We start from the raw sequence: 22454 nt of genomic DNA on the forward strand, positions 1-22454 counted from the left end.
ATAATATACACAGGGGCTGCTATTCTCTATAATATACACAGGGGCTGCTATTCTCTATAATATACACAGGGGCTGCTATTCTCTATAATATACACAGGGACTGCTATTCTCTATAATATACACAGGGGTCGCTATTCTCTAATATACACAGGGACTGCTATTCTCTATAATATACACAGGGACTGCTATTCTCTATAATATACACAGGGGTCGCTATTCTCTAATATACACAGGGACTGCTATTCTCTATAATATACACAGGGACTGCTATTCTCTATAATATACACAGGGGTCGCTATTCTCTATAATATACACAGGCAGCTATTCTCTATAATAATAACAGGGGCTGCTATTCTCTATAATATCCACAGGGGCTGCTTTTCTCTATAATATACACAGGGGTCGCTATTCTCTATAATATACACAGGGGTCGCTATTCTCTATAATATACACAGGGGCTGCTTTTCTCTATAATATACACAGGGACTGCTATTCTCTATAATATACACAGGGGCTGCTATTCTCTATAATATACACAGGGGCTGCTATTCTCTATAATAATAACAGGGGCTGCTATTCACTATAATATACACAGGGGCTGCTATTCTCTATAATATCCACAGGGGCTGCTTTTCTCTATAATATACACAGGGGTCGCTATTCTCTATAATATACACAGGGGTCGCTATTCTCTAATATACACAGGGGCTGCTATTCTCTATAATATACACAGGGGCTGCTATTCTCTATAATATACACAGGGGTCGCTATTCTCTAATATACACAGGGACTGCTATTCTCTATAATATACACAGGGGTCGCTATTCTCTATAATATACACAGGGGCTGCTATTCTCTATAATATACACAGGGGTCGCTATTCTCTAATATACACAGGGACTGCTATTCTCTATAATATACACAGGGGTCGCTATTCTCTAAAATATACACAGGGACTGCTATTCTCTATAATATACACAGGGGCTGCTATTCTCTATAATATACACAGGGGTCGCTATTCTCTAATATACACAGGGACTGCTATTCTCTATAATATACACAGGGGTCGCTATTCTCTATAATATACACAGGGGCTGCTATTCTCTATAATATACACAGGGGCTGCTATTCTCTATAATATACACAGGGACTGCTATTCTCGATAATATACACAGGGGCTGCTATTCTCTATAATATACACAGGGACTGCTATTCTCTATAATATACACAGGGGTCGCTATTCTCGATAATATACACAGGGACTGCTATTCTCTATAATATACACAGGGGTCGCTATTCTCGATAATATACACAGGGGCTGCTATTCTCTATAATATACACAGGGACTGCTATTCTCTATAATATACACAGGGGCTGCTATTCTCTATAATATACACAGGGGCTGCTATTCTCTGTAATATACACAGGGACTGCTATTCTCTATAATATACACAGGGGCTGCTATTCTCTATAATATACACAGTGACTGCTATTCTCTGTAATATACACAGGGACTGCTATTCTCTATAATATGCACAGGGGCTGCTTTTCTCTATAATATACACAGGGGCTGCTATTCTCTATAATATACACAGGGACTGCTATTCTCTATAATATACACAGGGGCTGCTATTCTCTATAATATACACAGGGGCTGCTATTCTCTATAATATACACAGGGGCTGCTATTCTCTGTAATATACACAGGGACTGCTATTCTCTATAATATACACAGGGGTCGCTATTCTCTATAATATACACAGGGGCTGCTATTCTCTATAATATACACAGGGGCTGCTATTCTCTATAGTATACACAGGGGCTGCTATTCTCTATAATATACACAGGGACTGCTATTCTCTGTAATATACACAGGGACTGCTATTCTCTATAATATACACAGGGGTCGCTATTCTCTATAATATACACAGGGGCTGCTATTCTCTATAATATACACAGGGGCTGCTATTCTCTATAATATACACAGGGACTGCTATTCTCTATAATATACACAGTGACTGCTATTCTCTCTAATATACACAGGGACTGCTATTCTCTATAATATACACAGGGTCTACAATTCACTATAATATACACAGGGGCTGCTATTCTCTATAATATACACAGGGACTGCTATTCTCTATAATATACACAGGGACTGCTATTCTCTATAATATACACAGGGGCTGCTATTCTCTATAATATACACAGGGACTGCTATTCTCTATAATATACACAAGGACTGCTATTCTCTATATTTTCCACAAGGACTGCTATTCTCTATAATATAAACAGCGACTGCTATTCTCTATAATATACACAGGGACTGCTATTCTCTATAATATACACAGGGACTGCTATTCTCTATAATATACACAGGGACTGCTATTCACTATAATATACACAGGGGGTGCTATTGTCTATAATATACACAGGGGGTGCTATTCTCTATAATATACACAGGGACTGCTATTCTCTATAATATACACAGGGGCTGCTATTCTCTATAATATACACAGGGGCTGCTATTCTCTATAATATACACAGGGACTGCTGTTCCCTATAATATACACAGGGGCTGCTTTTCTCTATAATATACACAGGGGCTGCTATTCTCTATAATATACACAGTGGCTGCTATTCTCTATAATATACACAGGGGCTGCTATTCTCTATAATATACACAGGGGCTGCTATTCTCTATAATATACACAGGGACTGCTATTCTCTATAATATACACAGGGGCTGCTATTCTCTATAATATACACAGGGGCTGCTATTCTCTATAATATACACAGGGGCTGCTATTCTCTATAATATACACAGGGACTGCTATTCTCTATAATATACACAGGGGCTGCAATTCTCTACAGTATACACAGGGACTGCTATTCTCTATAATATACACAGGGGCTGCTATTCTCTATAATATACACAGGGGCTGCTATTCTCTATAATATACACAGGGACTGCTATTCTCTATAATATACACAGGGGCTGCTATTCTCTATAATATACACAGGGGCTGCTATTCTCTATAATATACACAGGGACTGCTATTCTCTATAATATACACAGGGGCTGCTATTCTCTATAATATACACAGGGGCTGCTATTCTCTATAATATCCACAGTGACTGCTATTCTCTATAATATACACAGGGGCTGCTATTCTCTATAATATTCACAGGGGCTGCTATTCTCTACAATATACACAGGGACTGCTATTCTCTATATTATACTCAGGGGCTGCTATTCTCTATAATATACACAGGGGCTGCTATTCTCTATAATATACACAGGGGCTGCTATTCTCTATAATATACACAGGGGCTGCTATTCTCTATAATATACACAGTGACTGCTATTCTCTATAATATACACAGGGGCTGCTATTCTCTATAATATTCACAGGGGCTGCTATTCTCTACAATATACACAGGGACTGCTATTCTCTATATTATACTCAGGGGCTGCTATTCTCTATAATATACACAGGGGCTGCTATTCTCTATAATATACACAGGGGCTGCTATTCTCTACAATATACACAGGGACTGCTATTCTCTATATTATACTCAGGGGCTGCTATTCTCTATAATATACACAGGGGCTGCTATTCTCTATAATATACACAGGGACTGCTATTCTCTATATTATACTCAGGGGCTGCTATTCTCTATAATATACACAGGGGCTGCTATTCTCTATAATATACACAGGGACTGCTATTCTCTATAATATACACAGGGGCTGCTATTCTCTATAATATACACAGGGACTGCTATTCTCTATAATATACACAGGGGCTGCTATTCTCTATATTATACTCAGGGGCTGCTATTCTCTATAATATACACAGGGACTGCTATTCTCTATAATATACACAGGGGCTGCTATTCTCTATAATATACACAGGGACTGCTATTCTCTATAATATACACAGGGGTCGCTATTCTCTAATATACACAGGGACTGCTATTCTCTATAATATACACAGGGACTGCTATTCTCTATAATATACACAGGGGTCGCTATTCTCTAATATACACAGGGACTGCTATTCTCTATAATATACACAGGGACTGCTATTCTCTATAATATACACAGGGGTCGCTATTCTCTATAATATACACAGGCAGCTATTCTCTATAATAATAACAGGGGCTGCTATTCTCTATAATATCCACAGGGGCTGCTTTTCTCTATAATATACACAGGGGTCGCTATTCTCTATAATATACACAGGGGTCGCTATTCTCTATAATATACACAGGGGCTGCTTTTCTCTATAATATACACAGGGACTGCTATTCTCTATAATATACACAGGGGCTGCTATTCTCTATAATATACACAGGGGCTGCTATTCTCTATAATAATAACAGGGGCTGCTATTCACTATAATATACACAGGGGCTGCTATTCTCTATAATATCCACAGGGGCTGCTTTTCTCTATAATATACACAGGGGTCGCTATTCTCTATAATATACACAGGGGTCGCTATTCTCTAATATACACAGGGGCTGCTATTCTCTATAATATACACAGGGGCTGCTATTCTCTATAATATACACAGGGGTCGCTATTCTCTAATATACACAGGGACTGCTATTCTCTATAATATACACAGGGGTCGCTATTCTCTATAATATACACAGGGGCTGCTATTCTCTATAATATACACAGGGGTCGCTATTCTCTAATATACACAGGGACTGCTATTCTCTATAATATACACAGGGGTCGCTATTCTCTAAAATATACACAGGGACTGCTATTCTCTATAATATACACAGGGGCTGCTATTCTCTATAATATACACAGGGGTCGCTATTCTCTAATATACACAGGGACTGCTATTCTCTATAATATACACAGGGGTCGCTATTCTCTATAATATACACAGGGGCTGCTATTCTCTATAATATACACAGGGGCTGCTATTCTCTATAATATACACAGGGACTGCTATTCTCGATAATATACACAGGGGCTGCTATTCTCTATAATATACACAGGGACTGCTATTCTCTATAATATACACAGGGGTCGCTATTCTCGATAATATACACAGGGACTGCTATTCTCTATAATATACACAGGGGTCGCTATTCTCGATAATATACACAGGGGCTGCTATTCTCTATAATATACACAGGGACTGCTATTCTCTATAATATACACAGGGGCTGCTATTCTCTATAATATACACAGGGGCTGCTATTCTCTGTAATATACACAGGGACTGCTATTCTCTATAATATACACAGGGGCTGCTATTCTCTATAATATACACAGTGACTGCTATTCTCTGTAATATACACAGGGACTGCTATTCTCTATAATATGCACAGGGGCTGCTTTTCTCTATAATATACACAGGGGCTGCTATTCTCTATAATATACACAGGGACTGCTATTCTCTATAATATACACAGGGGCTGCTATTCTCTATAATATACACAGGGGCTGCTATTCTCTATAATATACACAGGGGCTGCTATTCTCTGTAATATACACAGGGACTGCTATTCTCTATAATATACACAGGGGTCGCTATTCTCTATAATATACACAGGGGCTGCTATTCTCTATAATATACACAGGGGCTGCTATTCTCTATAGTATACACAGGGGCTGCTATTCTCTATAATATACACAGGGACTGCTATTCTCTGTAATATACACAGGGACTGCTATTCTCTATAATATACACAGGGGTCGCTATTCTCTATAATATACACAGGGGCTGCTATTCTCTATAATATACACAGGGGCTGCTATTCTCTATAATATACACAGGGACTGCTATTCTCTATAATATACACAGTGACTGCTATTCTCTCTAATATACACAGGGACTGCTATTCTCTATAATATACACAGGGTCTACAATTCACTATAATATACACAGGGGCTGCTATTCTCTATAATATACACAGGGACTGCTATTCTCTATAATATACACAGGGACTGCTATTCTCTATAATATACACAGGGGCTGCTATTCTCTATAATATACACAGGGACTGCTATTCTCTATAATATACACAAGGACTGCTATTCTCTATATTTTCCACAAGGACTGCTATTCTCTATAATATAAACAGCGACTGCTATTCTCTATAATATACACAGGGACTGCTATTCTCTATAATATACACAGGGACTGCTATTCTCTATAATATACACAGGGACTGCTATTCACTATAATATACACAGGGGGTGCTATTGTCTATAATATACACAGGGGGTGCTATTCTCTATAATATACACAGGGACTGCTATTCTCTATAATATACACAGGGGCTGCTATTCTCTATAATATACACAGGGGCTGCTATTCTCTATAATATACACAGGGACTGCTGTTCCCTATAATATACACAGGGGCTGCTTTTCTCTATAATATACACAGGGGCTGCTATTCTCTATAATATACACAGTGGCTGCTATTCTCTATAATATACACAGGGGCTGCTATTCTCTATAATATACACAGGGGCTGCTATTCTCTATAATATACACAGGGACTGCTATTCTCTATAATATACACAGGGGCTGCTATTCTCTATAATATACACAGGGGCTGCTATTCTCTATAATATACACAGGGGCTGCTATTCTCTATAATATACACAGGGACTGCTATTCTCTATAATATACACAGGGGCTGCAATTCTCTACAGTATACACAGGGACTGCTATTCTCTATAATATACACAGGGGCTGCTATTCTCTATAATATACACAGGGGCTGCTATTCTCTATAATATACACAGGGACTGCTATTCTCTATAATATACACAGGGGCTGCTATTCTCTATAATATACACAGGGGCTGCTATTCTCTATAATATACACAGGGACTGCTATTCTCTATAATATACACAGGGGCTGCTATTCTCTATAATATACACAGGGGCTGCTATTCTCTATAATATCCACAGTGACTGCTATTCTCTATAATATACACAGGGGCTGCTATTCTCTATAATATTCACAGGGGCTGCTATTCTCTACAATATACACAGGGACTGCTATTCTCTATATTATACTCAGGGGCTGCTATTCTCTATAATATACACAGGGGCTGCTATTCTCTATAATATACACAGGGGCTGCTATTCTCTATAATATACACAGGGGCTGCTATTCTCTATAATATACACAGTGACTGCTATTCTCTATAATATACACAGGGGCTGCTATTCTCTATAATATTCACAGGGGCTGCTATTCTCTACAATATACACAGGGACTGCTATTCTCTATATTATACTCAGGGGCTGCTATTCTCTATAATATACACAGGGGCTGCTATTCTCTATAATATACACAGGGGCTGCTATTCTCTACAATATACACAGGGACTGCTATTCTCTATATTATACTCAGGGGCTGCTATTCTCTATAATATACACAGGGGCTGCTATTCTCTATAATATACACAGGGACTGCTATTCTCTATATTATACTCAGGGGCTGCTATTCTCTATAATATACACAGGGGCTGCTATTCTCTATAATATACACAGGGACTGCTATTCTCTATAATATACACAGGGGCTGCTATTCTCTATAATATACACAGGGACTGCTATTCTCTATAATATACACAGGGGCTGCTATTCTCTATATTATACTCAGGGGCTGCTATTCTCTATAATATACACAGGGACTGCTATTCTCTATAATATACACAGGGGCTGCTATTCTCTATAATATACACAGGGACTGCTATTCTCTATAATATACACAGGGGTCGCTATTCTCTAATATACACAGGGACTGCTATTCTCTATAATATACACAGGGACTGCTATTCTCTATAATATACACAGGGGTCGCTATTCTCTAATATACACAGGGACTGCTATTCTCTATAATATACACAGGGACTGCTATTCTCTATAATATACACAGGGGTCGCTATTCTCTATAATATACACAGGCAGCTATTCTCTATAATAATAACAGGGGCTGCTATTCTCTATAATATCCACAGGGGCTGCTTTTCTCTATAATATACACAGGGGTCGCTATTCTCTATAATATACACAGGGGTCGCTATTCTCTATAATATACACAGGGGCTGCTTTTCTCTATAATATACACAGGGACTGCTATTCTCTATAATATACACAGGGGCTGCTATTCTCTATAATATACACAGGGGCTGCTATTCTCTATAATAATAACAGGGGCTGCTATTCACTATAATATACACAGGGGCTGCTATTCTCTATAATATCCACAGGGGCTGCTTTTCTCTATAATATACACAGGGGTCGCTATTCTCTATAATATACACAGGGGTCGCTATTCTCTAATATACACAGGGGCTGCTATTCTCTATAATATACACAGGGGCTGCTATTCTCTATAATATACACAGGGGTCGCTATTCTCTAATATACACAGGGACTGCTATTCTCTATAATATACACAGGGGTCGCTATTCTCTATAATATACACAGGGGCTGCTATTCTCTATAATATACACAGGGGTCGCTATTCTCTAATATACACAGGGACTGCTATTCTCTATAATATACACAGGGGTCGCTATTCTCTAAAATATACACAGGGACTGCTATTCTCTATAATATACACAGGGGCTGCTATTCTCTATAATATACACAGGGGTCGCTATTCTCTAATATACACAGGGACTGCTATTCTCTATAATATACACAGGGGTCGCTATTCTCTATAATATACACAGGGGCTGCTATTCTCTATAATATACACAGGGGCTGCTATTCTCTATAATATACACAGGGACTGCTATTCTCGATAATATACACAGGGGCTGCTATTCTCTATAATATACACAGGGACTGCTATTCTCTATAATATACACAGGGGTCGCTATTCTCGATAATATACACAGGGACTGCTATTCTCTATAATATACACAGGGGTCGCTATTCTCGATAATATACACAGGGGCTGCTATTCTCTATAATATACACAGGGACTGCTATTCTCTATAATATACACAGGGGCTGCTATTCTCTATAATATACACAGGGGCTGCTATTCTCTGTAATATACACAGGGACTGCTATTCTCTATAATATACACAGGGGCTGCTATTCTCTATAATATACACAGTGACTGCTATTCTCTGTAATATACACAGGGACTGCTATTCTCTATAATATGCACAGGGGCTGCTTTTCTCTATAATATACACAGGGGCTGCTATTCTCTATAATATACACAGGGACTGCTATTCTCTATAATATACACAGGGGCTGCTATTCTCTATAATATACACAGGGGCTGCTATTCTCTATAATATACACAGGGGCTGCTATTCTCTGTAATATACACAGGGACTGCTATTCTCTATAATATACACAGGGGTCGCTATTCTCTATAATATACACAGGGGCTGCTATTCTCTATAATATACACAGGGGCTGCTATTCTCTATAGTATACACAGGGGCTGCTATTCTCTATAATATACACAGGGACTGCTATTCTCTGTAATATACACAGGGACTGCTATTCTCTATAATATACACAGGGGTCGCTATTCTCTATAATATACACAGGGGCTGCTATTCTCTATAATATACACAGGGGCTGCTATTCTCTATAATATACACAGGGACTGCTATTCTCTATAATATACACAGTGACTGCTATTCTCTCTAATATACACAGGGACTGCTATTCTCTATAATATACACAGGGTCTACAATTCACTATAATATACACAGGGGCTGCTATTCTCTATAATATACACAGGGACTGCTATTCTCTATAATATACACAGGGACTGCTATTCTCTATAATATACACAGGGGCTGCTATTCTCTATAATATACACAGGGACTGCTATTCTCTATAATATACACAAGGACTGCTATTCTCTATATTTTCCACAAGGACTGCTATTCTCTATAATATAAACAGCGACTGCTATTCTCTATAATATACACAGGGACTGCTATTCTCTATAATATACACAGGGACTGCTATTCTCTATAATATACACAGGGACTGCTATTCACTATAATATACACAGGGGGTGCTATTGTCTATAATATACACAGGGGGTGCTATTCTCTATAATATACACAGGGACTGCTATTCTCTATAATATACACAGGGGCTGCTATTCTCTATAATATACACAGGGGCTGCTATTCTCTATAATATACACAGGGACTGCTGTTCCCTATAATATACACAGGGGCTGCTTTTCTCTATAATATACACAGGGGCTGCTATTCTCTATAATATACACAGTGGCTGCTATTCTCTATAATATACACAGGGGCTGCTATTCTCTATAATATACACAGGGGCTGCTATTCTCTATAATATACACAGGGACTGCTATTCTCTATAATATACACAGGGGCTGCTATTCTCTATAATATACACAGGGGCTGCTATTCTCTATAATATACACAGGGGCTGCTATTCTCTATAATATACACAGGGACTGCTATTCTCTATAATATACACAGGGGCTGCAATTCTCTACAGTATACACAGGGACTGCTATTCTCTATAATATACACAGGGGCTGCTATTCTCTATAATATACACAGGGGCTGCTATTCTCTATAATATACACAGGGACTGCTATTCTCTATAATATACACAGGGGCTGCTATTCTCTATAATATACACAGGGGCTGCTATTCTCTATAATATACACAGGGACTGCTATTCTCTATAATATACACAGGGGCTGCTATTCTCTATAATATACACAGGGGCTGCTATTCTCTATAATATCCACAGTGACTGCTATTCTCTATAATATACACAGGGGCTGCTATTCTCTATAATATTCACAGGGGCTGCTATTCTCTACAATATACACAGGGACTGCTATTCTCTATATTATACTCAGGGGCTGCTATTCTCTATAATATACACAGGGGCTGCTATTCTCTATAATATACACAGGGGCTGCTATTCTCTATAATATACACAGGGGCTGCTATTCTCTATAATATACACAGTGACTGCTATTCTCTATAATATACACAGGGGCTGCTATTCTCTATAATATTCACAGGGGCTGCTATTCTCTACAATATACACAGGGACTGCTATTCTCTATATTATACTCAGGGGCTGCTATTCTCTATAATATACACAGGGGCTGCTATTCTCTATAATATACACAGGGGCTGCTATTCTCTACAATATACACAGGGACTGCTATTCTCTATATTATACTCAGGGGCTGCTATTCTCTATAATATACACAGGGGCTGCTATTCTCTATAATATACACAGGGACTGCTATTCTCTATATTATACTCAGGGGCTGCTATTCTCTATAATATACACAGGGGCTGCTATTCTCTATAATATACACAGGGACTGCTATTCTCTATAATATACACAGGGGCTGCTATTCTCTATAATATACACAGGGACTGCTATTCTCTATAATATACACAGGGGCTGCTATTCTCTATATTATACTCAGGGGCTGCTATTCTCTATAATATACACAGGGACTGCTATTCTCTATAATATACACAGGGACTGCTATTCTCTATAATATACACAGGGGCTGCTATTCTCTGTAATATAATGTGGAGATGCCGGCGTTGGACTGGGGTAAACACAGTAAGAAGTCTCACAACACCAGGTTAAATTCCAACAGGTTTATTTGGTAGCAAATACCGTAAGCTTTCGGAGCGCTGCTCCTTCGTCAGGTAAGTGGGAATTCTGTTCACAAACAGGGCATATAAAGACACAAACTCAATAATGGTTGGAATGCGAATCTTTACAGGTAATCAGATCTTTACAGGTACAGACAATGTGAGTGGAGAGAGGGTTAAGCACAGGTTAAAGAGGTGTGTATTGTCTCCAGCCGGGACAGTTAGTGAGATTTTGCAAGCCCAGGCAAGTCGTGGGGGTGACAGATAGTGTGACATGAACCCAAGATCCCGGTTTAGGCCATCCTCATGTGTGCGGAACTTGGCGATCAGTCTCTGCTCAGCGACTCTGCGCTGTCGTGTGTCGTGAAGGCCGCCTTGGAGAACGCTTACCTGAAGATCAGAGGCTGAATGCCCGTGACTGCTGAAGTGTTCCCTGACTGGAAAGTGTCCATTCATTCGTTGTTGTAGCATCTGCATGGTCTCACTGATGTACCACGCCTGCAGAGGTTCTCACCCTCGTCTCGTCACCCCGCACCCCCCCCCGCCCCTCCCAACCCCCTCCCCCCCCAAACCCCCCCGCCCCCCCCAGTCAACCTGTACCCAAGGCCACAAGAAACTACAAAAGGTCGTGAATGAAGCCCAATCCATCACGCAAACCAGCCTCCCATCCATTGACTCTGTCTACACTTCCCGCTGCTTCGGCAAAGCAATCAGCATAATTAAGGACCCCACACACCCCGGACATTCTCTCTTCCACCTTCTTCCATCGGGAAAAAGATACAAAAGTCTGAGGTCACGTACCAACCGACTCAAGAACAGCTTCTTCCCTGCTGCTGTCAGACTTTTGAATGGACCTACCTCGCATTCAGCTGATCTTTCTCTGCACCCTAGCTATGACTGTAACACTGCATTCTGCACCCTCTCCTTTCCTTCCCTATGAACGGTATGCTTTGTCTAACGTTCCCTGTAGAACTAACGTTGGGGGGAGCTATACGATAAATGGCAGAACCATAAAGGGTGTAGATACGCAGAGGGACCTGGGTGTGCAAGTCCACAGATCCTTGAAGGTGACGTCACAGGTGGAGAAGGTGGTGAATAAGGCAGTTGGCATGCTTGCCTTTATAGGACGGGGCATAGAGTATAAAAGTTGGGGTCTGATGTTGCAGTTGTTGTTCATCCGGAGCGAGAGAGAGGAGTGTTTGATGGATGCAGCAAAAAGGGTAAGGGAGCGACCTTAATTATTTATTTTTTCGCGGGGTTGTAGTGATTTAAAAGTTTAAGTTTAAACCAGAAGTAGACCGGGTGCGGGGTCACGTGGGCGGACATTTTAGTAGTTTTGGGAGGCCGCAGTATACAGCGGGCAGTGTCGGGAGCGGGCAGCGGAGTGAGTGGGGGAGCAGAGTGTGAGCTGTAAGGGCTTTGGCTCACAGGGCTTAGGCGGAAAGGGCGAAGCAGGGTAAGTTATTATTTTTATCCAAACCTATAAAGGAAAAGGGTAGCTATGAGTGATAGGCCAGTTCGGTGCTTCCGGTGTGGGATGTGGGAGTTCCCGGAAACACCTAGCCGCCCGGAGGTTCACATTTGTGCCAGGTGTGTGGAACTGCAGCTCCTGAGGGACCGCGTCATGGAGCTGGAGCAGCAGATTGCTGACCTTGGTCTAGTCAGGGAGAATGAGAGACAAATAGACATGAGTTATAGGCAATGAGTTATAGACATGGGCGGCACGGTAGCACAGTGGTTAGCACTGCTGCTTCACAGCTCCAGGGTCCCGGGTTCGATTCCCGGCTCGGGTCACTGTCTGTGTGGAGTTTGCACATTCTCCTCGTGTCTGCGTGGGTTTCCTCCGGGTGCTCCGGTTTCCTCCCACAGTCCAAAGATGTGCGGGTTAGGTTGATTGGCCAGGTTAAAAAAAAATTGCCCCTTAGAGTCCTGAGATGCGTAGGTTAGAGGGATTAGTGGGTGGATATGGGGGAAGGGCCTGGGTGGGATTGTGGTCGGTGCAGACTCGATGGGTCGAATGGCCTCTTTCTGTACTGTAGGGTTTCTATGATTTCTATGATAAGTAGTTACACAGGGGCATCGGGAGGAAGACCCGTGGGTCACAGTTAGGAGGAGTAAAGGTCAGAAGGGTAACGTACCAGAGAGTATTCCAGTGGCTGTCTCTCATAATAGGAAGGGCTCGGCGACAGGTGTGAGAGGGGAGGGGAGTGAGCAATTAGTGGAGGGTTCACCTGTGGTTGTCCCCCTCCAAAACAGGTATATTGTTTTGGATAGTGTGGAGGAGGATGACACTCCAGGGGTAAGTCACAGTGACCAGGTCACTGGCACAGAGTCAGGCTCTGTGGCCCGGAAAGGCAAGAGAGGGGTTAGGAGAGCGATAGTGGTGGGGGATGCGTCGGTTAGAGGCACGGACAGGCGATTCTGTGGGTGCGAACGGGACTCCAGGATGGTAGTCTGCCTACCTGGTGCTGGGGTAATGGATGTCTCCGAGCGGATAGGAGGCATCTTAAAAGGGGAAGATAAAGAAACGGATGTCATTGTACACATTGGTGCAAATGACGTAGATAGGAAGAGCAGGGGGATCCTACGAGAGCAATTCAGGGAGTTGGGAAATAGGCTAAAAAGTAGGGCCTCCAGGGTGGCCATCTCTGGGCTGCTCCCAATGCCTCGTGCCAGTGAGGCTAGGAATAGGGAGTTAGTACAATTGAATGCTTGGCTAAAGGACTGGTCCAGGAGGGAGGGATTCATATTCCTGGATCAATGGGAAGTTTTCAAGAGAGGAAGGCACCTGTACAAGAAGGACGGGTCACAACTAAATTAGAAGGGCACGAATATCCTGGCTGGGAGTTTTGCGAGTGCAGTTCGGGGGGGTTTAAACTAATATGGCAGGAGGGTGGGGATCAAAATATTAGGTCTACAAGTGCAGAGGCTGGGGTCGAGCTTGGGGCTGGGACAAGGCTGACAAAGAAGAAGAGCACTCTGGAGGAGGAGGACCTGACTGGGCCTGGAGGTCTGGAGTGCATCTGCTTCAATGCGAGGAGTGTAACGGGTAAAACAGACGAACTTAGGGCCTTAATGCTTGTGCGGAATTTGGATGTGGTTGCGGTGACGGAAACTTGGTTAAAAGAAGGACAGGACTGGCAGCTGAATATTCCGGGGTATCAGTGTTTTAGGCGAGACAGAGGAGGGGCTAAAAAAGGTGGGGGAGTAGCGATATTAGTTAAGGAGCATATTACCGCGGTGCAGAGGGTAGACAACTTAGAGGGGTCATGTACTGAGTCGCTGTGGGTGGAACTCAGAAACAGGAAGGGTGCAGTCACTATGCTGGGGGTGTACTACAGACCACCCAACAGCCCACGGGAAGTGGAGGAAAGGATATGTCAGGAGATTCTGGATAGGTGCAGAAAACATAGAGTTGTTGTAGTGGGGGACTTTAATTTCCCTGGCACAGACTGGAAAGTGCTTCGAGCTGGGGGACCGGACGGGGAGGAATTTGTAAAATGCGTACTGGAAGGTTCTTTGGAACAGTATGTAGATAGCCCGACTAGAGAGGGGGCTATACTGGATCTAGATCTGGGAAATGAGCCCGGTCAGGTCGTCAAAGTTTCGGTAGGGGAACATGTGGCAAATAGTGACCACAACTCTGTTAACTTTAGGATAGTAATGGACAAGGATGAGTGCTGTCCTACGGGCAGGGTGCTAAATTGGGAGAAGGCTGACTATAGCCGGATTAGGCAGGAATTGGTGGATGTTGATTGGGAGAGGATGTTCGAGGGTAAGTCCGCGTCTGGCATGTGGGAGTCTTTTAAGGAACTATTGATAAGGCTGCAGGATAGGCATGTGCCTGTAAAAAGGAAAGATAGGAAAGGTAGGATTCGAGAGCCGTGGATAACCAGGGAAATTGAGGATCTGATTAAAATGAAAAGGGAGGCGTACGTTAAGTCCAGGCAACTGAAAACAGATGGAGCTCTGGAGGAATACAGAGAGAGTAGGAAAGATCTCAAACGGGGAGTTAGAAGGGCAAAAAGAGGGCACGAGATGTTCTTGGCAGGCAGGATTAAGGAGAATCCTAAGGCATTCTATTCATACGTTAGGAACAAAAGAGTTGTCAGGGAGAAAATCGGACCTCTCAGGGACAAAGGAGGGGAATTATGCTTAGAACCCAAGGGAATAGGGGAGATCCTAAATGAATACTTTGCATCGGTATTCACGAAAGAGAGGGGCGTGTTAACCGGGAGTGTCTCGGAGGGAGGTGTTGACCCGTTAGAGAAAATCTCCATTACGAGAGAGGAAGTGTTAGGTTTTTTAGGGAACATTAAAACTGACAAAGCCCCAGGGCCTGATGGCATCTATCCTCGACTGCTCAGGGAGACGAGAGAGGAAATTGCTGGGCCTCTGACGGAAATCTTTGTCGCTTCTTTGGACACGGGTGAGGTCCCTGAGGATTGGAGGATAGCGAATGTGGTCCCGTTGTTTAAGAAGGGTAGCAGGGATAACCCGGGAAATTATAGGCCGGTGAGCTTGACGTCCGTGGTAGGGAAGTTGTTGGAGAGGATTCTTAGAGACAGGATGTATGTGCATTTAGAACGGAACAATCTCATTAGTGACAGACAGCATGGTTTTTGTAAGAGGGAGGTCGTGCCTTACAAATTTGGTGGAGTTTTTTGAGGAAGTGACAAAAACGGTTGATGAAGGAAGGGCCGTGGATGTCGTCTATATGGATTTCAGTAAGGCATTTGACAAAGTCCCACATGGCAGGTTGGTTAAGAAGGTTAAGGCTCATGGGATACAAGGAGAAGTGGCTCGATGGGTGGAGAACTGGCTTGGCCATAGGAGACAGAGGGTAGTGGTCGAAGGGTCTTTTTCCGGCTGGAGGTCTGTGACCAGTGGTGTTCCGCAGGGCTCTGTACTGGGACCTCTGCTATTTGTGATATATATAAATGATTTGGAAGAAGGTGTAACTGGTGTAATCAGCAAGTTTGCGGATGACACAAAGATGGCTGGAATTGCGGATAGCGAAGAGCATTGTCGGGCAATACAGCAGGATATAGATAGGCTGGAAAATTGGGCGGAGAGGTGGCAGATGGAATTTAATCCGGATAAATGCGAAGTGATGCATTTTGGAAGAAATAATGGCAGAGTCATCAGGAGTATAGAAACACAGAGGGACCTGGGTGTGCAAGTCCACAAATCCTTGAAGGTGGCAACACAGGTGGAGAAGGTGGTGAAGAAGGTATATGGTATGCTTGCCTTTATAGGACGGGGTATAGAGTATAAAAGCTGGAGTCTGATGATGCAGTTGTATAGAACGCTGGTTAGGCGGCATTTGGAGTACTGCGTCCAGTTCTGGTCGCCGCACTACCAGAAGGACGTGGAGGCGTTAGAGAGAGTGCAGAGAAGGTTTACCAGGATGTTGCCTGGTATGGAGGGTCTTAGCTATGAGGAGAGATTGGGTAGACTGGGGTTGTTCTCCTTGGAAAGACGGAGAATGAGGGGAGATCTAATAGAGGTATACAAGATTATGAAGGGTATAGATAGGGTGAACAGTGGGAAGCTTTTTCCCAGGTCGGAGGTGATGATCACGAGGAGTCACGGGCTCAAGCTGAGAGGGGCGAAGTATAACTCAGACATCAGAGGGACGTTTTTTACACAGAGGGTGGTGGGGGCCTGGAATGCGCTGCCAAGTAGGGTGGTGGAGGCAGGCACGCTGACATCGTTTAAGACTTACCTGGATAGTCACATGAGCAGGCTGGGAATGGAGGGATACAAACGATTGGTCTAGTTGGACCAAGGAGCGGCACAGGCTTGGAGGGCCGAAGGCCTGTTTCCTGTGCTGTACTGTTCTTTGTTCTTTGTTCTTTGAAGGGGGGGAGGTTTAACACAGATATCAGAAGGACATATTTCACACAGAGGGTCGTGGGGGCCTGGAATGTGTTGCCGGGCAAGGTGGTGGAGGCGGACACACTGGGAACGTTTAAGACTTATCTAGACAGCTATATGACCGGAGTGGGAATGGAGGGATACAAAAGAGTGGTCTAGTTTGGACCAGGGAGCGGCGCGGGCTAATTGTTCCTTGTTTCTCGTTTCAAGGCTTCATTCTATGATCATCTTGCTGGTGCCAGTACAGAGCGAGACTGCGGATAGTTGGGAACCTGTCTCGGGGGCAGGGAATTCATATGGTGTTCATGGAAGTGGAAATGACTAGGGTTGGGAAGCATTTTCCGATCAGGGCCATTGTGATCTCCTGGACTCGTTTCGATCGCCTCAGGGGGTCGGAGAGGAATTTCCCAGATTTTTTTTTCCCCATATTGGCCCTGGTGTTTTTCACTCTGGGTTTTCGCCTCTCCCTGGAGATCACATGGTCTGGAATGGGGGGGTGGGGGTAAGTTAATAGGTTGTAATGAACAAAGCATCGTAGCTGTGAGGGACAGCTCGGTGGATAGGATATTGGTATGTAGATAGGCTGGAAAATTGGGCGGGGATCCTGGATTCAGGATTCAATCCTGGACCGGGGAGCGGCGCGGGCTTGGAGGGCCGAAGGGCCTGTTCCTGTGCTGTATTGTTCTTTGTTCTTTTTCTTTGTTCTCTGGGGGAGGACGACCTCACTGGGCCTGGAGGTCTGGAGTGCTTATACTTCAATGCAAGGAGCGTAGCAGGTAAGACAGACGAACTTAGGGCCTTAATGCTTACGAGGAATTTGGATGTGGTTGCGGTGACAGAGACTTGGTTGAAAGAGGGACAGGACTGGCAGCTGAATATTCCGGGGTACAAGTGTTTTAGACGAGACAGAGGAGGGGCCAAAAGAGGTGGGGGAGTAGCAGTATTAGTTAGAGAGCATATTACAGCAGGGCAGAGGGAGGACAATTCAGAGGGGTCGTGTACCGAGTCACTGTGGGTGGAGCTCAGAAACAGGAAGGGCGCAGTCACTATGTTGGGGGTGTACTACAGGCCCCCCAACAGCCCAAGGGAAGTGGAAGAACGGATATGTCAGGAGATAATGGATAGGTGCAGGAAAAATAGGGTTGTTGTAGTGGGAGACTTCAATTTCCCTGGTATAGACTGGAAATCGCTGAGAGCTGGGAGTCTGAATGGGGAGGAATTTGTAAAATGTGTACAGGAGGGTTCGTTGGAACAATATGTGGACAGCCCGACTAGAGAGGGGGCTATACTGGACCTAGTACTGGGGAATGAGCCCGGTCAGGTCTTCAAAGTTTCGGTAGGGGAACATGTGACAAATAGTGGCCACAATTCTGTTAGCTTTAGGATAGTGATGGAAAAGGATGAGTGGTGTCCCAAGGGTAAGGTGTTGGATTGGGGGGAGGCTAACTTTAGTGGGATTAGGCAGAAATTGGCAGCTCATGATTGGGAGAGGCTGTTTGAGGGTAAATCCACATCTGGCATGTGGGAGTCTTTTAAGGAACAGTTGTTAGGGCTACAGGACAAGCATGTGCCTGTAAAAAAGAAGGATAGGAAGGGTAGGATTCGAGAACCGTGGATAACCAGGGAAATTGAGGGACTGGTCAAAAAGAAAAGAGAGGCGTACGTTAGGTCCAGGCAGCTAAAAACGGAGGGAGCTCTGGAGGAGTACAAAGAAAGTAGGAAAGAACTCAAACGAGGAATTAGATGGGCAAAAAGGGGTCACGAAATGTCCTTGGCAGACAGGATTAAGGACAATCCCAAGGCATTTTATTCATACGTTAGGAACAAAAGGGTTGTCAGGGAAAAAATCGGACCTCTCAGGGACAAAAGTGGGGAATTATGCTTAGAGCCCAAAGAAGTAGGGGAGATCCTAAATGAATACTTTGTGTCGGTATTCACAAAGGAGAGGGATGTGTTGACTGGGAGTGTCTCGGAGGGGAGTGTTGACCCGTTAGAGAAAATCTCCATTACAAGGAAGGAATTGTTAGGTTTTCTAGGGAATATAAAGACTGACAAATCCCCAGGGCCTGATGGAATCTATCCAAGGCTGCTCAGGGAGACGAGAGATGAAATCGCTGTGCCTCTGACGCAAATCTTTGTCTCGTCACTGGACACAGGTGAGGTCCCAGAGGATTGGAGGATAGCTAATGTGGTCCCGTTATTTAAGAAGGGTAGGAAGGATAACCCGGGTAATTATAGGCTGGTGAGCTTGACGTCCGTGGTAGGGAAGTTGTTGGAGAGGATTCTTAGAGAGGGAGGTCATGCCTCACTAACCTGGTTGAGTTTTTTGAAGAAGTGACTAGAATGGTTGACGAAGGAAGGGCCGTGGATGTCGTCTATATGGACTTTAGTAAAGCGTTTGACAAAGTACCTCATGGTAGGTTGGTGCAAAAGGTTGGATTTCATGGGATAAAGGGGGAGGTGGCTAGATGGGTGGAGAACTGGCTTGGTCACAGGAGACAGAGGGTGGTAGTGGAAGGGTCTTTTTCCGGCTGGATGCCTGGGACTAGTGGTGTTGCGCAGGGCTCTGTATTGGGACCTCTGCTGTTTGTGATTTATATAAACGATCTGGAAGAAGGTGTAACTGGGGTGATCAGTGAGTTTGCGGACGACACAAAATTGGCTGGACATAGTGAGGAACATTGTCAGAGGCTACAGAAGGATATAGATAGGCTGGAAATTTGGGCGAAGAAATGGCAGATGGAGTTCAATCCTGATAAATGCGAAGTGATGCATTTTGGTAGAACTAACGTAGGGGGGAGCTACACGATAAATGGCAGAACCATAAAGGGTGTAGATACGCAGAGGGACCTGGGTGTGCAAGTCCACAGATCCTTGAAGGTGACGTCACAGGTGGAGAAGGTGGTGAAGAAGGCATATGGCATGCTTGCCTTTATCGGACGGGGCATAGAGTATAAAAGCTGGGGTCTGATGTTGCAGTTGTATAGAACGTTGGTTCGGCCGCATTTGGAATACTGCGTCCAGTTCTGGTCGCCACACTACCAGAAGGACGTGGAGGCTTTAGAGAGAGTACAGAGGAGGTTTACCAGGATGTTGCCTGGTATGGAAGGGCTTAGTTATGAGGAGAGATTGGGTAAACTGGGGTTGTTCTCACTGGAAAGACGGAGGATGAGGGGTGACCTAATAGAGGTGTATGAAATTATGAAAGGCATAGATAGGGTGAACGGTGGGAAGCTTTTTCCCAGGTCGGTGGTGACGTTCACGAGGGGTCATAGGTTCAAGGTGAAGGGGGGGAGGTTTAACACGGATATCAGAAGGATGTATTTTACACAGAGGGTGGTGGGGGCCTGGAATGCGCTGCCGGGCAAGGTGGTGGAGGCGGACACACTGGGAACGTTTAAGACTTATGTAGATAGCCACATGAACGGAGTGGGAATGGAGGGATACAAAAGAATGGTCTAGTTTGGACCAGGGAGCGGCGCGGGCTTGGAGGGCCGAAGGGCCTGTTCCTGTTCTGTATTGTTCTTTGTTCCTTGTCTGTATAGCGCGCAAAAAACAATACTTTTCACTGTATGTTAATACATGTGACAATAATAAATCAAACCAAATTAAACCAAATCTGGGGAAGGGGGGATGAGGCTATTGAGTTGGATGATCAGCCATGATCGCAATGAATGGCGGAGCAGGCTCGAAGGGCCGAATGGCCTCCCCCTGCTTCTCGTTTCCATGTTTCTACCTCTCTGCATGCAGACTTGAGATTCTCAGTCCGTTTCCCTGCCAAATAAATATCTGACACCAATGTGGGAAAACCAGTTTAACCAGGAATCTCCTAAGTTTAGATAAGCCTTTGTATCGACTAATTCTTTAAATATCTCAGAGGGAGGTGAAGACGGGAAAGTTAATGAACTTTTGTCACGCTTGAGAGATTTGCGAGAATCATTGCACTTGTGTTCGTGTCGGCAGAACCTGTTTTTCACGTGTCCGAACCGGTAAGAGCAGCAGCTGTTGTATACAAGGTTATGTTTTTCCTGGCTAATCTGTTCAGGAATGTGGCTCACCCAGCGGGTGGCCATTTTGTGTTCTTTAATATTATGTACTGCTGTGTAACACTGGAGCCTACATTCAGGCCTTCTGTGATTGTATAATGATACATTCATATATATTCATCATATCCTTACTGATAAAAATTAGACAGGTACCTATGAATGTTGTATACAGCCCCCTGCACCTCTGTATGCCAGCGAACTTGTTGGTACAAGATTGCCCCACAGGTGTCCACAGAGAGCAACAACAGTCGCGGCTTTGAGACAAGCGTGAGGAAACCGCCAAGGCAGCAAGATTCACACGATGGAGGACAAGCCACAGCCTGGGAACCTGAGGGGCCTGGGAAACCTGCGGACGTGACAGGGGGGGTTATAAATATATGCTCTTAACCTGTATCTGCTGAGGGGCCTGGGACCGTGTTAGGAATCGGACCTCTCCCACAGTTGTGCAAATAAACCAGTGCATTTCGACCTACGACTAGTCTGAGGTATCTTTGCCTCCAACAAAGGATTCTACGGGTTCCGCTGCCAATCGTGACAAACCTTTTCGACGTTAGTGAAATTGCAGAGATTGGAATGCTGATTCCAACTGGTGGAACAGTCACTGGATCGGCAGTGAGTTATTAATATTGCTGTCCCAGCAGCTTCTCGGCTGTCGAAATTCGCACACCCAGGGGTGGGAAAGTATTCTGGCAGAAGCAGCTTCAACTCTTTGTTTAGACATCGGTAGGGTGGGGACAAAGTGAATTTCCGCTGGTGAAACCTGGACAAAAGATTGACAAGGTTATTAAAAAAAGCTCACTCGCTTCACTCACACAGATCGTGGCGGATCGACACAAACTTGCGAGGATGATATTATTGCCAAGATCTACCC

This window comes from Mustelus asterias, unplaced genomic scaffold, assembly GCF_964213995.1.
Source record: "Mustelus asterias unplaced genomic scaffold, sMusAst1.hap1.1 HAP1_SCAFFOLD_416, whole genome shotgun sequence".
Classification (NCBI taxonomy): Eukaryota; Metazoa; Chordata; class Chondrichthyes; order Carcharhiniformes; family Triakidae; genus Mustelus; species Mustelus asterias.